We start from the raw sequence: 15,827 nt of genomic DNA, 5'->3' as shown, positions 1-15,827 counted from the left end.
ATGAGTTGGAAAACCTTGAGATTATGGACTGACTTTGCCTTGATCTAAATTGTGTTTGATGTATTGTTGATGGTTGGCTGGTTTGTAGTGAATTGGTAAGGAATTGGAGTGGTATAAATATTGGTAATCGCGTAAACATAGCCGTCGTAATGCCCGATTTACCTTAGACTGCTTTTGTTCTTAACATCAGAACCCTTGAACTCACTGCTAGGTTTTGACCATTGCCATTATTAGATAGTTCATGTTATGAGCTTCGTTTTGATATGTGGTTCGTTGGATTCCGATGAACAGTTTAGGAGAAACGGCCGTTTTAAGTAACGACGTTTCGCGAACGAACCCTTACCCCTCGCCTTACTTTGAAACCTTGGTAAAGGATCTTAAATGACTAATTGGAGTATGAAACATTTATGATAAGTGGATTAGGTATTTGGTAAAACACTCGCGAAATAATTGCCTTAAAACTCGTAATGGTTAATTTATTAAAAATGGTGGAGCCGAGGATACTCGAGCGACTTAAGAGAATCAGTAAGCGCAAAACGAGCGTTAGAGTCTAATTGGGTTAAAGTATAGATTTACAAGTGACTTTGGTTTAATTCCAACTTACTTGTTGTTTATAGGTTACCAGACTCGTCCCGAGCCATTGTAACCCCCAGTCGCTCAGGCAAGTTTTCTACCCGTTATACTGTTGTTGTGATGTATATAAGTATATGCATGATCTTGCGATAAATGCATATTTGTTATTAGCAAATTCTTGCGATATATTGTAGCATGTGATATGGTATATATGCATGCCTATTTCATATTCTTGAATTATATATCTGTTGGTTAAAATGCTTATAGTTGCATAATACCTATGCTAGAGATAAGTGGTATTCGAGTTTACCCTTAGTATAGGGGATCAAAAGGTGAACATATTTCTAAATCGGGAGTCGATGTTCCCGAGTATAATATATATATATATATATATTTTTATATATATATGGTTATAGTTTTCAAAACTATTAATCGAATAAGGTTTATTCGATAACTTTAACTTTATTCTATTTAATGAATATTTATTTAATGAATATTATTTTGAATATTCATTCGAGGGCTTATGACTCAGTTATATTATTTAATGAATATTATTTGAATATTCAATTGAGGATGTATGACTCACTTTATTTTATTTAATGAATATTACTTGAATATTCATTTTAGGACTTATGACTCACTTTATTTTATTTAATGAATATTACTTGAATATTCATTCGAGGACTTATGACTCCTTTATACTATTTAATGAATATTACTTGAATATTCATCCGAGGACTTATGACTCCTTTTATTTTATTTATTGAATATTATTTTGAATATTCATTTGAGGATCTATGACTCCGATTATTTGCTGAGATATATTCTTTATTTTATTAAAGAATAAGGTGTCGATAATCAAACTTATTTTTGATTATTCAAATAAAGATAGTACTTTCGAATAAGTATATCTTTGGTTATTTAATACTCGTTTCAAGTATAAAGTTTTACAACTTCTACTTCAATTATTTTTATAAGGATTATCATTATGGGAATATTATTTAAATAATAATATTCAGATATTTTCTAATATATTGGGGCTGATTTACTTCATTAAATCAGCATTACTCCAAACACTCTTTAAAGTGTTTTCGAGTCTTCAAAATGATTTTTAAAAGTTAGAGCGGATCCCAAAACTCATTTTTATAATGAAGATCTTCCTTTTAAAGGGGATTTAAATACTCGCTCAAAACCTGAGGGATCCGGCTCTATGGTGTATTTTATATTCGCAACAAGGTTGTAGTTTTGGTAAATGAATTGATTACTTACCCAACGTTCGGGAAGTAAGTCCATCTATCGAGTCGGCATAAGCAACATGGGCTCAGTGGGCGTCCATAAAAGTGTAAGTGGCTCTGTGGGAGTCCATCAAATGCGTAAGTGGCTGAGTGGCAGTCCAGCATAAGGTCCTATTGCGGCCAGGGTGATGACCAGTGGGGAATTCGTCCATCTACTAGTAGAAAAGGTTACTTATTGGTATCTTTGCCTGATCAGCAAGATATCAAGTTTATGCCAAGGTTTTCTCCTTTCCAAATTCATTGGATATTGCAACTCTGTTTATAATTTTCATAACAGAGGTTTTCAAGGAGTGTATGAAATGTATATATATAGGTGTATATATATATCGGGATTTAATGAAGTATCTCGTAACTTCATTATTTATAATGATATTCAAAGATTGAATCTATTCAAATCTTGTCTTGTAGTCTCATCTATGTGATGAACTTTTGAACTGATTATAAGTTGAACGGTGGTAGTTCAAGTAATATTTGGAAAAGATATAAGTATATTGGGGTATCTTGTAACTTCATATTTTCAACTTATATCTAGTTAGTGATTATCTTATGCATATCAAAGATTTTCAGAAAAACGTTGAGACACGGGTAGATATATGAGATCACCTTGCAACGATATTTTTATACAGTTATAAACTGGAACTCTGTGTATATTATGCATGGAAGAGGACTTCCAAGATTTTGAAAAGTATATATGTATATATACTGAATATTTTGCGACTTCATCGCATTAAGATATCAAACTTGGTTCATTTCTTCTGACCAAGACTTTCATGAGTACTATGAGAAGGCTCATATATTGTTAATCATTATACATATTATTTTGCTGGGCTTGTTGCTCACCCTTGCTTTCTTCTTTCATCACACAACATCAGATAGACAAGATGAACAGGACCAAGCTCCCAATTCGCGAGCGGATAGGAAACGTTCCGCAGTTTCCTATAGGCGTTGATGTCATTGTAGCTGAGGTAGGAACTACCAATAGGCTAGGCTTTCAACTTTTGATGTATCAGATTATGTATATTTATGAATTATAATAATGGCAAAGAAATGTAAATTTATTCAGAAACCTGTTTAAGGTGTATTGGCATATAATTGTGGAATAAAACGACTTGTGATTATTTTTGGATATTCATCTCTGAGACTATAACTTCTGGTGTGTGTGTTTATTGTGGGGTCACAGTACAGAGTAGATGATTATTTATTAAGATTGGGTGTTATTAAGGGAAATGGAACTCGTGACAACCCAGATCCCCGACCCCGGATTTGGGGGTGTTACAGCAAATCTCTTACAGAGATTATCATTAGTAGACCCAAATATTATATCATCCACATAGACTTGGACTAATATAGTATCATTCTTATGTTTTTTAGAAAAGAGAGTTTTGTCTATGACACCTCTAATAAAGCTATTTTCAATAAGAAATTCAGAGAGAGTGTCATACCATTTTCTTGGAGACTGTTTGAGCCCATAGATAGCCTTGAAAAGAAAGAAGACAAAATCCAAATGATTTGGATCTTCAAAACCAGGAGGTTGCTCTACATATACCTCTTCATCCAACTTTCCATTCAGAAAGGCGCTCTTGACATCCATTTGATAAACTTTAAAGTTTATCAAATGGAAGACTGGTAGCAAAAGGGTATTCTCAAGCTGAAGGCATTGATTATGATGAAACCTATGCTCCAGTGACTAGACTTGAGGCCATCAGGATATTTCTGGCATTCGCAGCATAATCATGAAAATACCCACCTAGTACCAACAACTTTCTTGTGTGTAGGTCTAGGTACAAGTTTCCAGACTTGTTGACTTTCAAACTGATTGAGTTCTCTTGCATAACAATCACCCAATCTGGATCAGTTAGTGCTTCTTCAATCTTCTTAGGTTCCATCTCAGAAAGAAATCCTGAGAACAGACACTCATTTTGAGTAGCACGTCTAGTTCTGACTCCAACATCTGGATCACCAATAATCAACTCAAAAGGATGAGCTTTATTCCAGACAGTCTGTCTTGGAAATTTGATCTTGATGATTCGCCTTGAAACTCATTTGGATGTTGTGTCCTACTAGATGATCCTTCAGCATCTCCCCCTGAGTTGTTGCCATGTTGACTTGAAGATTCTCCATCAGTAGCAGTGGTATCTCCATCGTTGCCAAAGTTTCCATCACTATTACCTTGAGTATCATCATGATTAACAGGTTCTTCACCAGCAACAACCTCAGGTTCTTGACCATGTTCTGATTCTGAATCTGACATATCATCAAACTTCTGTTTCTCAGAAGGATCTTCAGTTTGGATACTAGGGAGTTTAGTGTCATCAAATGTAACATTGACACTTTCAGTTACTTTGTGTTGATCAATAATATACACTCTGTATGATCTTCTTCCATATCCAACAAAAATACCCTCATATGCCTTTGCCTCGAATTTACCACGACGCTCATCTCCATCCTTGAGCACGAAGCATCTGGCACCAAATACATGAAAGTATTTGATAGAAGGTTTCTGTTCATTCAAAATCTCATAAGGAGTTTTCATGAAGTCTTTGTTGATTAGAGTTCGATTCTGAGTATAACATGCAGTATTGACAGCTTCAGCCCAAAAGTACATTGGAAGACCCGATTCACTTAACATCGTTCTTGCAACTTCAATCAATGTACGATTTTTCCTTTCTACCACTCCATTTTGCTGAGGGGTTCTAGGAGATGAAAATTGTCTAGTAATCTCTTTTTCTGTACAGAATCCATTGAGAAGTGAATTCTTAAATTTTGTTCCATTATCTGACCTTATTGCTCTAATAGGGACGTTAGAATCTAACTCAATCATCTTGATATGATCAATCACAACTTGTGGTGTTTCATCCTTAGAGTGAAGAAATAAAACCCACGTATACTTGGAATAGTCATCAACTATCACAAGACAGTAACACTTCTTCGACATCGAAAGGACATTAACTGGATTTGCAATAATTGCAGAACACCAGTTATGGAAGATGTGTCAGTGCCTCTGTGACTTGCTTTCTTTGACTTTCCTTTCTGGCAAGCCTCACATAGTCCTTCTGGAGAGAATTCCAGCTGAGGCAGACCTCTTACCAATTCTCTTTTTACTAGAGAATTCATTGTTTTGAAATTGAGATGAGAAAGTCTCTTGTGCCATAGCCAACTCTCATCTGACGATGCCTTTGCATAGAAGCAATTGACTTCAGGATTGCTTCCAGAGTTCATGTCAGCTACCAACAGATTTCCTTTCCGGATTCCCATTAAGGAGGGTTTTTCACTTTTCTTGTGCAGAATCTGACACTTCATCATGTCGAATAAAACATTGTAGCCGTTGTCACAGAACTGACTAATGCTAAGCAGATTGTGTTCAAGTCCTTGCACAACATACACATTTTCAATGATAACATTTCCAGCTAGCAAACAGCCATATCCCTCCATTAAACCTTTGTTGTTATCTCCAAAGGTAACCACTGGGCCAGCTTTCTCAACCACATTTGATAGCAGGGCTCTATCTCCGGTCATATGTCTTGACGATCCGCTGTCAAGAATCCACACTACCGGTTGTACCTGTTTAATGCCTTGCAATACAAATGGATTAGACCTTCTTCGGAACCCAAGCTTGGCTGGGTCCAGCATACTTGTAAAATTGGCCTTTATCAGGCAAAACAACATTCTTAATTTTAATATTCTCAACATTCTCAATGACTGAACATTTGACCTTGTGAACAGCCTTGACAAATTTCTGTTTAGGCTTAGGCACAAATGTCTCCTTTCTAGCTTTAGGAGGACTAGCAGTCTTAGACCTATCATGCTTTCTATTATTCACATGCTGACGAGGAGTAGTCTTATCATTAAAAATATGCTTACCATTAAAATAAGCAAACATCAGATTAAAAGCACAAGACATACAATCAGGAACACCACATGCTTTATGAGAGGGATTAACAATAGGCAACTTATGCATGGTAGACATGGCATTTGTGTTATCCAACTCATGTGTGTCTGAGTTAGTCTCAGTTGCTTTCACAACCTTGACTGGAACTTTTGACACACTTGACTTGGAGACAGCTTTCTCATTAGCATTATCTTCAGCACATATTTCTTCTTGAATAATAAAAGAGGTCTCATCAAATGGTTCAGCAATTGATTCTTTATAGAGGGGTTCATCAACACCCTTAAGCACATGTGGTACTTCCCTGCCTTTAGCACAGACATGAGGAGGGGAGTTTATGCCTAATTTTCCAATAGCAGCATTGTAATCATAACCTATACCAGATGTTTGATTAACAGCTTGCTTATTGTAAAACTCTTTGGACTTCGAACAAGAATTAAAGTAAGCTTTAACCTTAGCCTCAAGACCGGTGATCTTGTCTTTGAGAATAGTTTCAAGTTGTCTATAACAGTCAACTCTATTCTCTAGAAAAGATACTTGTTCTTTTAATTTATCTTGATTAATGTGCACAAGTCTTAATTCATTGACCTCTTTCTCAAGGTCTTTGATTTGTTGATTTAACAATTCATTATCACGACGAGCACAATCTAAGGAACCTCCTAGATGATAAACTAATTCAGCATCAGTAAATTTTACCTCTTTTCTTGACGATGAGGTGTTTGCATCACTAGCCATGAGAGCAAGATTCCCAACTTCTTCATCTTCACTGTTAGTATCATCCCAGCTTCTTCCCTTTGCCAGGTAAGCCCTTTCAGATTTACTCTTTTGATTAGAATCGTAAGAGTTCTTCCTTGCTTGTTTTGGCTTCCTGCATTCTGTGGCAAAGTGTCCCAACTCATTGCAGTTGAAGCATCGAATGGTGCTTCGATCAACCATCCCTGTTTTATACCCACCACTGCTGGTGTTAGAGGATGAAGATCCACCTTTCTGGAATCTGTTGTAGTTGGACTTGTACTTGAACTTGGGATTCCTTTTGAATCTGACATTTTAGAATCTCTTGACAATTAGGGCCATTGACTCATTTTCCAATTGCTCCAGTTCTTCCAAGGAATAATAATCATCTCCTGATTGATTTGTAGTAGGAAGATCAAATTCTGCTACTATCACATTATCTTCAACCTTGGAAGACTGTACCATTCTTTCTGACTGTTGAGATTGTTGTTGATATTGTGGTTGTTGTTGTTCATCAGCTACTAGATCAGTAGACGTGCTGACCACTCTTCCTTTCCCGTAAACTTCCTTCTGCTGAATCTGCTCCAACTCATAAGTCTTTAACACACCATAGAGCCTTTCCAAAGAAATCTCACTCAGATCTCTTGCTTCTCTTATGGCAGTGATTTTATGTTCGAGATGAGTTGGCAGTGTTAAAAGGAACTTTTTGTTGACCTCCCTGATGGAATAGTATTTACCATTAATGTTCAGGTTGTTGATCAATGCATTGTACCTCTCAAACACTTCAGTGATTCCTTCTCCTGGATTGGATTTAAAGTATTCATACTCATAGGTTAGGATTTCTAGCTTGTTCTCCCTAACTTCCTCTGTGCCTTCATTAATAATCTCAATAGTTTCCCAGATATGTTTGGAATCTTTACAATTCATCACATGTCTATTCATCACGGGATTAAGGGAATCTACTAAAATTAATTGAAGGCTAGCATCCAGGGAGGCTTCTTCTATTTCAGCAGGAGAGAAATCCTCAGGATCTTTCACATAAGTTCTCGCTTTGGTTATCACCACATCATTTTCTATTACCTCTGGTTCAATAACCATAGGAATTTTTGGACCCTTCTTTAACACTTGCAAATATTTGGGATTAGCAACTTGTAAAAACAGTAGCATCTTCTTCTTCCACATAACATAATTTTCTTTATCGAAAAGTGGAATTTTAACGGTTCCAACTTTTTGTGTAGTCATTATGAATTTTTTGAGTGAATAAAAAATTCAAGAAGTGAAAGAAACACAAAAGTCTGGGATCTAGATTTGTACGTTAATCAGAAGGCTCTGATACCAATTGTTAGGTCCCAATTTGTTTGTAGAAGGGGGGGTTGAATGCAAACAATACCGTTTAATCGAATAAAATGCGGAATAAAAATGTGAAACAAAATTCAAGTTAAATAAAACTTTTATTAAACTTGAAAGGTGTTACAACTACGGTATCAGTTACAAGGGATTAATCTCAAATCAATTATTACAAATCTACAATAAATTCGACATGAACTTTTTCTATTTTTGCAATTAAAAGATCAAATGCTAAATGCAATTTGAGATTAAGTTCTAGGGATTTTAATCCGCTAGATTGATACACAAGAACAAGATAAATAATTCTAGTGGATTGGATTTAACTTTTCAATCTAGAATTTTGATCTTGAATAAAGCAGATGAAAAATAAAATGTTGTGCCTTTGTTTTCTGCTGTGTTCTTGACTTGTGTTTTCTGTTGAATTATTGCATGAATGTCTTCTGCTGTGTTTTTGTTGTTTAAATAAACAGAACAATCCAGTTTACTCAGCAAGACTTTCGGCAAGACAATCAAATGAACTGGTATGACAATCCATTTGAACTGGTAGGACTTTCGGTGAGACTATCCTCTTGAACTAGCAAGACAATCCCAATAGCTAGCAAGACAATCAGAATGAACTAGCAAGACTTTCGGTATGACTATCAATTGTCATACCGATTGTCATAGTAGTTCAAATCACATTGTCTTACTGAATTATTAATAGATTTTAATCTAATAATAATTCTGAAAATCCTTAATATTAATTCTGAATTAATTAATCAATTAATTCAATTAATCAATTAATTCAATTAATCAATAAATTAATCTTTGCAGATATAATTTATTTTCTTAATTAAATTATTTGACTTAATTAATTAATAGAGAATTAATACTAATCTTGAGCAGCAACCATTCTTCTGAAAATCTTCTGAAAATTACTGTCAATTTATGAATCAATTCCACCACTTCAATATTGACACTCGATGTACTGTCTGGTTCATGAGTGACTAACTTCCGTGACGTTTCTTCAAGCCTTGACCTTGATACTCTTGATTTTCTTCAGATTAAATCCTTGTAATTAATTGATACCCTAACGAGATCTCTGTCACTTGATTAAATCCACAATCTTGATTTATATCACTGAGGCTTGATCAATTTCTTGAGCTTCTTCCAGTGAATTAAGTCTTCAAGTCTGTAGATGAATAATGTTTCTTAACCCTTTGACAGATGTTACTTTGTGAGATCTCTCTGACGATAGATCCACTATTTACTTATTACATTCTTATTTGAGTTGAGTTATATCCTCGAATATACAAATAGGCTATGCCATATGCCTTTCACCCTTTGCCAGATAAGGCCTTTCAGAGTTACTCTTCTGATTTGAATCATAAGAGTTCTTCCTTACTTGCTTTGGCTTCCTACATTCCGTGGCAAAGTGTCCCAACTCATTGCAGTTATAGCATCTGATGGTGCTCCGATCAACCATCCCTGTTTTGTATCCACCACTGCTGGTGTTAGAGGATGAAGATCCACCTTTCTAGAATTTGTTGTAGTTGGACTTGTACTTGAACTTAGAATTTCTCTTGAATCTGACATTGGAGAATCTCTTGACAATTTGGGCCATTGACTCATCTTCCAATTGCTCCAGCTCTTCCAAGGAATAAAAATCATCACTGAATTGATTTGTAGTAGGAGGATCATATTCTGCTACTAATACATTTTCCTCAGCCTTGGAATACTGTACCATTCTTTCCGACTGTTGAGATTGTTGTTGTTGTTGACCTTCAGCTACAAGAGCAGTATATGTGCTGACCATTCTATCTTTCTCGTAGACTTCCTTCTGCTGACTGCTCCAACTCATAGGTTTTTAACACACTATAGAGTCTATCCAAGGAAATCTCTCTCAGATCTCTAGCTTCTCTAATGGCAGTGATTCTATGTTCAAGATGAGTTAGCAGTGTTAAAAGGAACTTTTTGTTGACCTCCTTGATTGAATAATATTTTCCATTTATGTTCAGGTTATTGATCAACGCATTGTACCTCTCAAACACTTCAGTAATTCCTTCTCCTGGATTGGATTTAAAGTGTTCATACTCAGAGGTTAGGATCTCCAACTTGTTCTCCCTAACTTCCTCTGTGCCTTCATTAATCACCTCAATAGTTTCCCACATGTGTTTGGAATTTTTACAGTTCATCACATGTCTGTTCATCAAGGGATCAAGGGAATCAATTAATATTAATTGTAGGCTGGCATCCAAGGAGGCTTCTTCCTTTTCAGCAGGAGTAAAATCTTCAGGCTCTTTTAGATAGGTTCTAGCTTTGGTAATCACAACATCATCTACTATCACCTTTGGTTCAATAACCATCGGAGTTTTTAGACCCTTCTTTAACAAGTTCAGATATTTGGGATTTGCAACTTGTAAAAATAATAGCATCTTCTTCTTCCACATGATATAATTATCTTTATCAAATAGTGGAATTTTAACGGTTCCAACTTTTTGTGAAGTCATTATGAATTTTTGAATAAATAAAAATTCACGGAGTTGAAAAAATCACAAAAGTCTAGGATCTTGATTTGTTCGTTAATCATAAGGCTCTGATACCAATTGTTAGGTCCCAATGTGTTTGTAGAAGGGGGGTTGAATACAAACGATACCGAATAATCGAATTAAATGCGGAATAAAAATGTGAAACAAAATTCAAGTTAAATAAGAATATTATTAAACTTGAAGGGTGTTACAACAACGTTATCGATTACAAGGAATTAATCTCAAATTAATTATCACAAATCTAGAATAAATTCGACATGAACTTTTTCTATTTTTGCAATAAAAAGATTCAAATGCTAAACGCAATTTGAGATTAAGTTCTAGGGATTTTGATCCGCTAGATAGTTACACAAGAACAAGAGAATGATTTCTAGTTGATTGGATTTAACTTTACAAACTAGAAATTATGATCTTGAAGTATACAGATGAAGGATGAAATATTGTCTTCTTTTTCTTTTCTGCTGTGTTCTTTTTTTTTTGACTTGTGTTCTGTGTGTATGATAGTCTTCTGCTTCTTCTTTTCTTTTTAAATCAATCAACAGACTCTCATTGAACTGGCAAGACAATCCTGAGCTCAGCAAGACAATCGGTAGGCCTATTGATTGTACTAGCAAGACAATCTGATTGAACTACAATGACTTTCGGTATGACAATCAGTTGAACTAGCAAGACAATCTCCTTCCCAGTAGAACTTTCGGTATGACTATTGAAATGACTTGGCATGACAATCGGTATGACAATCCAGATTGTCATGCTAGTTCATTTTCAATTGTCTTGCTGATTTAAGACTGTTTTTAATCCAATTAAACTTCTAAAAATTCTTAATATTAATTCTGAATTAATTAATCAATTAATTTAATTAATCAATAAATTAATCTTTGCAGATATCATTTATTTTCTTAATTAAATTATATGACTTAATTAATTAATAGAGAATTAATACTAACCTTGAGCATCAACCATTCTTTTGAAAATCTTCTGAAAATCACTGAGAATTATGAATCAATTCCACCACTTCAATGTTGACACTCGATGTACTGTCTGGTTCATGAGTGACTAACTTCCATGACGTTTCTTCATGTCTTGACTTTGATAATTGCTTTTCTTCAGATTAAATCCTTGTAATTCTTTGATACCCTGACGAGATCTCTGTCACTTGATTAAATCCACAACCTTGATTTATATCACTGAGGCTTGATCAATTTCTTGAACTTCTTCCAGTGAATTAACTCCTCAAGTCTGTAGATGAACCTTGTTTCTGAATCCTTTGACAGATGTTACTTTGCGAGATTTCTTTGACGGTAGATCCACTATTTACTTATTACATTCTTATTTGAGTTGAGTTAAATCCTCGAATATACAAATAGGCTATGACATATGCCTTACACAAATACTGACTTTGGTCATCCTCTCACAAGATCTTTCTTGACTAGTTCATTTATATTGTTGAAATTTAAATGAGAGAGTTTCTTGTGCCAATTCCAGCTTTCTTCAATTGATCTACTCATCAGACAGATTGCAGAACCATCAGTACTTGTTGAAAGCTTGGCTTCATAAATGTTACCACGCCTGTATCCTTTTAGAACAACTTTGCCTGTAGATTTACTTACAACTTCACAGTGTTCTTCAAAGAAATCCACATGATAACCTCTGTCACAGATTTGACTGACACTCAGCAGATTGTGTTTAATTCCTGAGACCAGAGCTACTTCTTTAATGATGACATTCCCAAGATTAATATTGCCATATCCCAATGTTTTTCCAATATTGCCATCTCCATAAGACACACTTGGGCCAACCTTCTCCACAAAGTCTGATAACAGGGCTTTATTTCCAGTCATATGTCCTGAACATCCACTGTCCAAAGACCACTAATGATTAGTTTTAAGGACCCAAACTTGCTTGGATCCTTTGGCCTTATTAAGTTTGTTAACATTTGCAGCGGATTTAGCATCAAAGTTTATGTTAACATTTTTCTTATCAGAATTTACACTATCAGACTTTGAATCAGAACTTACACTAGAAGGAACAATGCTAACTTTCTTTAAAGAAGGTTTTATTTGATAATAATCATAGTACAGACTATGATATTCCTTACAAGTATAAATGGAATGCCATAAACTACCACAATGAAAACAAGGATTTTGTGGCTTATATCTAACAGACTAACTCTTAACTCCTGATTTTGAAAGTAAGGAGTTTATGTTCTTATTATTCCTGCAAAAAGAAGCCAGATGGTTAGAACTTCCACAGTTATGGCATGTTTTTCTAGGAGCATCAGGAATAGGCTTATAATCATTGCTTTTATTCACACCTTCCTTTCTATTCCTATTTTTCCTAGGTGATTTTACCTTGTTTGCATTCTTAACATCTTTCAGCTTATGCTTAAGCTGCTTCTTTGTCATTAAGCCTACGTTTACTTCATTTTTCTTTTCCTGTTCTAGTTTGTCAAAAGTTAATTCCTTTTTAACTTCTGATTTCTCAGTATTAGACTTTACAGCTACAAACTTAACAGGTTTTAACTTTGGCTTTTGTTTAACAACTATAGGCTTAATATCTACAGTTCTTTTATCACTCATATCCTCTCCATAACCTAAGCCCTCTTTCCAGTTTTCACTACTTAACAAATTCTGAGTTGTTCTGCCAGATTTAGTCCAAGTCCTGATAATCTCTCTTTCCTTTTCTAACTCAGCTTTTAGAGATTTATTCATTTTAAGCACTTCATCTCTAACATAGAAATCATCATCTCTATCTTTCTGAGTTTGATGCAACATGACTAACTCTTTTTCTAAATAATCATTCCTCTTTTTGCAAACAAGATTTTCAGAAGTTAATCATTCACATGTTAAATTTTGATCTCTATAGCTAATGAACATGGTTTTAAGATATCTTCTCAACTCATTAATATCATCAGTATGAAAGACATAAGTAGTTTGAGGTACCTTTAACTCAGCAGCTTCAGAACTGCTTTCAGCACTTGCCATATCAGCATTTGCCATCAAGGCATAATTTTCCTCACTTTCAGAATCTGAGGTGTCTGTCTAGCTTTTGTTCTTTGTGACAAGAGCCTTGCCTTTGTCACTCTTCACTTTCTTGCAATCAGGAGATATGTGGCCTTTCTCACCACAGTTATAGCATTTGACATTTGTATAATCTCCCCTACCAGACTTTCCTCCTTTACCCTCAAATTTTTTGTAATTCTTCTTATCGGAACTTGCACCTTTCCTGGAAAACTTCTTTCCCTTCCTGAACTTTATGTATGCAATCTTCGTGATTCCTTTCACCATAAGAGCACACAGCTTCATCATCTCTTCATCAGCATCCATCTCAGGCAAGCTTTCAGATTCTGAGTCATCATCACTATCAGAACTTGATGACTCAGTATCAGACTTTGTGAAGAGAGCTTTACCCTTGCCTTTCCTTGAGGTAGCTGCCTTGGGGGATTCTTCTTCAGCCTTAAGAGCAACTGTTCTTGACTTTCCTCCTTTACTCTTGCTTCTTTGTTCCATCTCAAGTTCATGAGTCTTGAGCATCCCATAAATTTCATCAAGAGTCGTTTCATCAAGATAATAGTTGTCTCTTATTGTTGTGCCTTCAAATCCCAGCTTTCAGGAAGAGCCAACAGGAATTTAAGGTTTGAGTCTTCAAGATCATACTCCTTATCAACCAGTGACAAATCATTCAAGAGTTTGACAAATCTATCATATAAATCAGTCAATGACTCATTAGCCTTTGAGTCGAAGTGTTCATACTCTTGAGTAAGTATTGTCTTCCTGTTCTTCTTAATCGTATCAGTTCCCTGACATCTTGTTTCCAAGGCATCCCATATCTCCTTTGCAGTCTTGCAGTTTATTACCCTGTTTGACATTACATTATCAATGGCACTATGCAGTAAGTGTCGTACCTTAGCATTCTTAGCAATTGATATGATATCTTCAGCAGTGTAATCACTCTTCTCCTTTGGTACAGACTTTGCTGCTTCACCTGCAACTGCAACAGCGAGCTTGGTTGGTTTGTGAGGTCGTTCCTTAATTCTATCGAGATATTCTGCATCTGTAGCTTCCAGAAACATGGTCATCCTCACCTTCCATATGGGATATTTAGATGGTCTTAATATGGGAACTTTAATCGTCTCATATCGGCTTTGGATTTGTGTCTTTGGAGGTTCTTTAGTTTTGGTGGGCTTAGTTAGAGTTTCTACTTCCGACATGATTGTTTTTGGATCTTAAACTGTTTGTGTGTTAATAGATAGGCTCTGATACCACTTGTTAGGTCACACACACTGTAGAGGGGGGTGAATACAGTGTATAGCACAATCAAATCGAACTTTAATAACTCAAGTAACAGAAAATGAACTTTATTCAAAACAAAAAACTTTGTTACAGTATGGAACTGTCCTCTCTCAGTGATGAACAAATATCACGAGAGCTGCTAGGGTTACAATGAATAATCTTCTCGATAATAATAACACTTATAGTGTAAACCCTATATCTGTGTTTATATACTACACAGTTACAAGATAATCGCTAATTGATATGGAATATAATTCTGCTTCCTAAAATATATCGATCAGATATCTTTTCTTCCAAGTATTTTATTCTTCATTGAATTTCTTCTTCATGCATATCTCTTCTTATGTTTGTCTCGATCTTCTCTTCCTGTAAATCAGCTGCCTTCCTTATCTGAAAGTTTCCTTTAAGTACTGATATTATCTTCTGATAAATATCTCCTGAACCTTAAGTACTGACGACTTAAGTTCTGACTTCAGTATAAGTGCTGATTTCAGTTAAGTACTAATTTGTCCTATTTAAGTAAGATCTGAAAAATAAAATGTTAGGTCACACACACTGTAGAGGGGGGTGAATACAGTGTATAATACAATCAAATCGATATTTAATATATTAAGTAACAGAAAACAAACTTTATTGAAACAATAAACTCTGTTACAGTATGGAACTGTTACCTCTCAGTGATGAACAAATATCACGAGAGCTGCTAGGGTTACAATGAATAATCTTCTCGAATATGATAACACTTTTTGTGTAAACCCTATGTCTGTGTTTATATACTACACAGTTACAAGATAATCGCTAATTGATATGGAATATAATTCTGCTTCCTAAAACATATCAATCAGATATCTTTTCTTCCAAGTATTCCATTCTTCACGGAACTCCTTCTTCATGCATATCTCTTCTTATGTTTATCTTGATCTTCTTTCCTTTAATCAGCTACTGTCCTTATCTGATCGTCCTTCAGCACTTAAGTTTTGATATCTAACTTCTGATGATTATCTCCTGATAATATAAGTACTGATATCCTTAAGTCCTGACTTCCAGTATAAGTACTGATCAACAGTTAAGTACTGATTTGTCCTATTAAGAAAGATCTGAAATCTAAACATAAATTATATTAGCCATGACATTATCAAATATATCTAACAATCTCCCCCAACTTGTAAATTAG

Source organism: Apium graveolens, chromosome 4, assembly GCF_009905375.1.
Source record: "Apium graveolens cultivar Ventura chromosome 4, ASM990537v1, whole genome shotgun sequence".
NCBI lineage: Eukaryota > Viridiplantae > Streptophyta > Magnoliopsida > Apiales > Apiaceae > Apium > Apium graveolens.
This window is presented reverse-complemented; position numbering follows the sequence as displayed.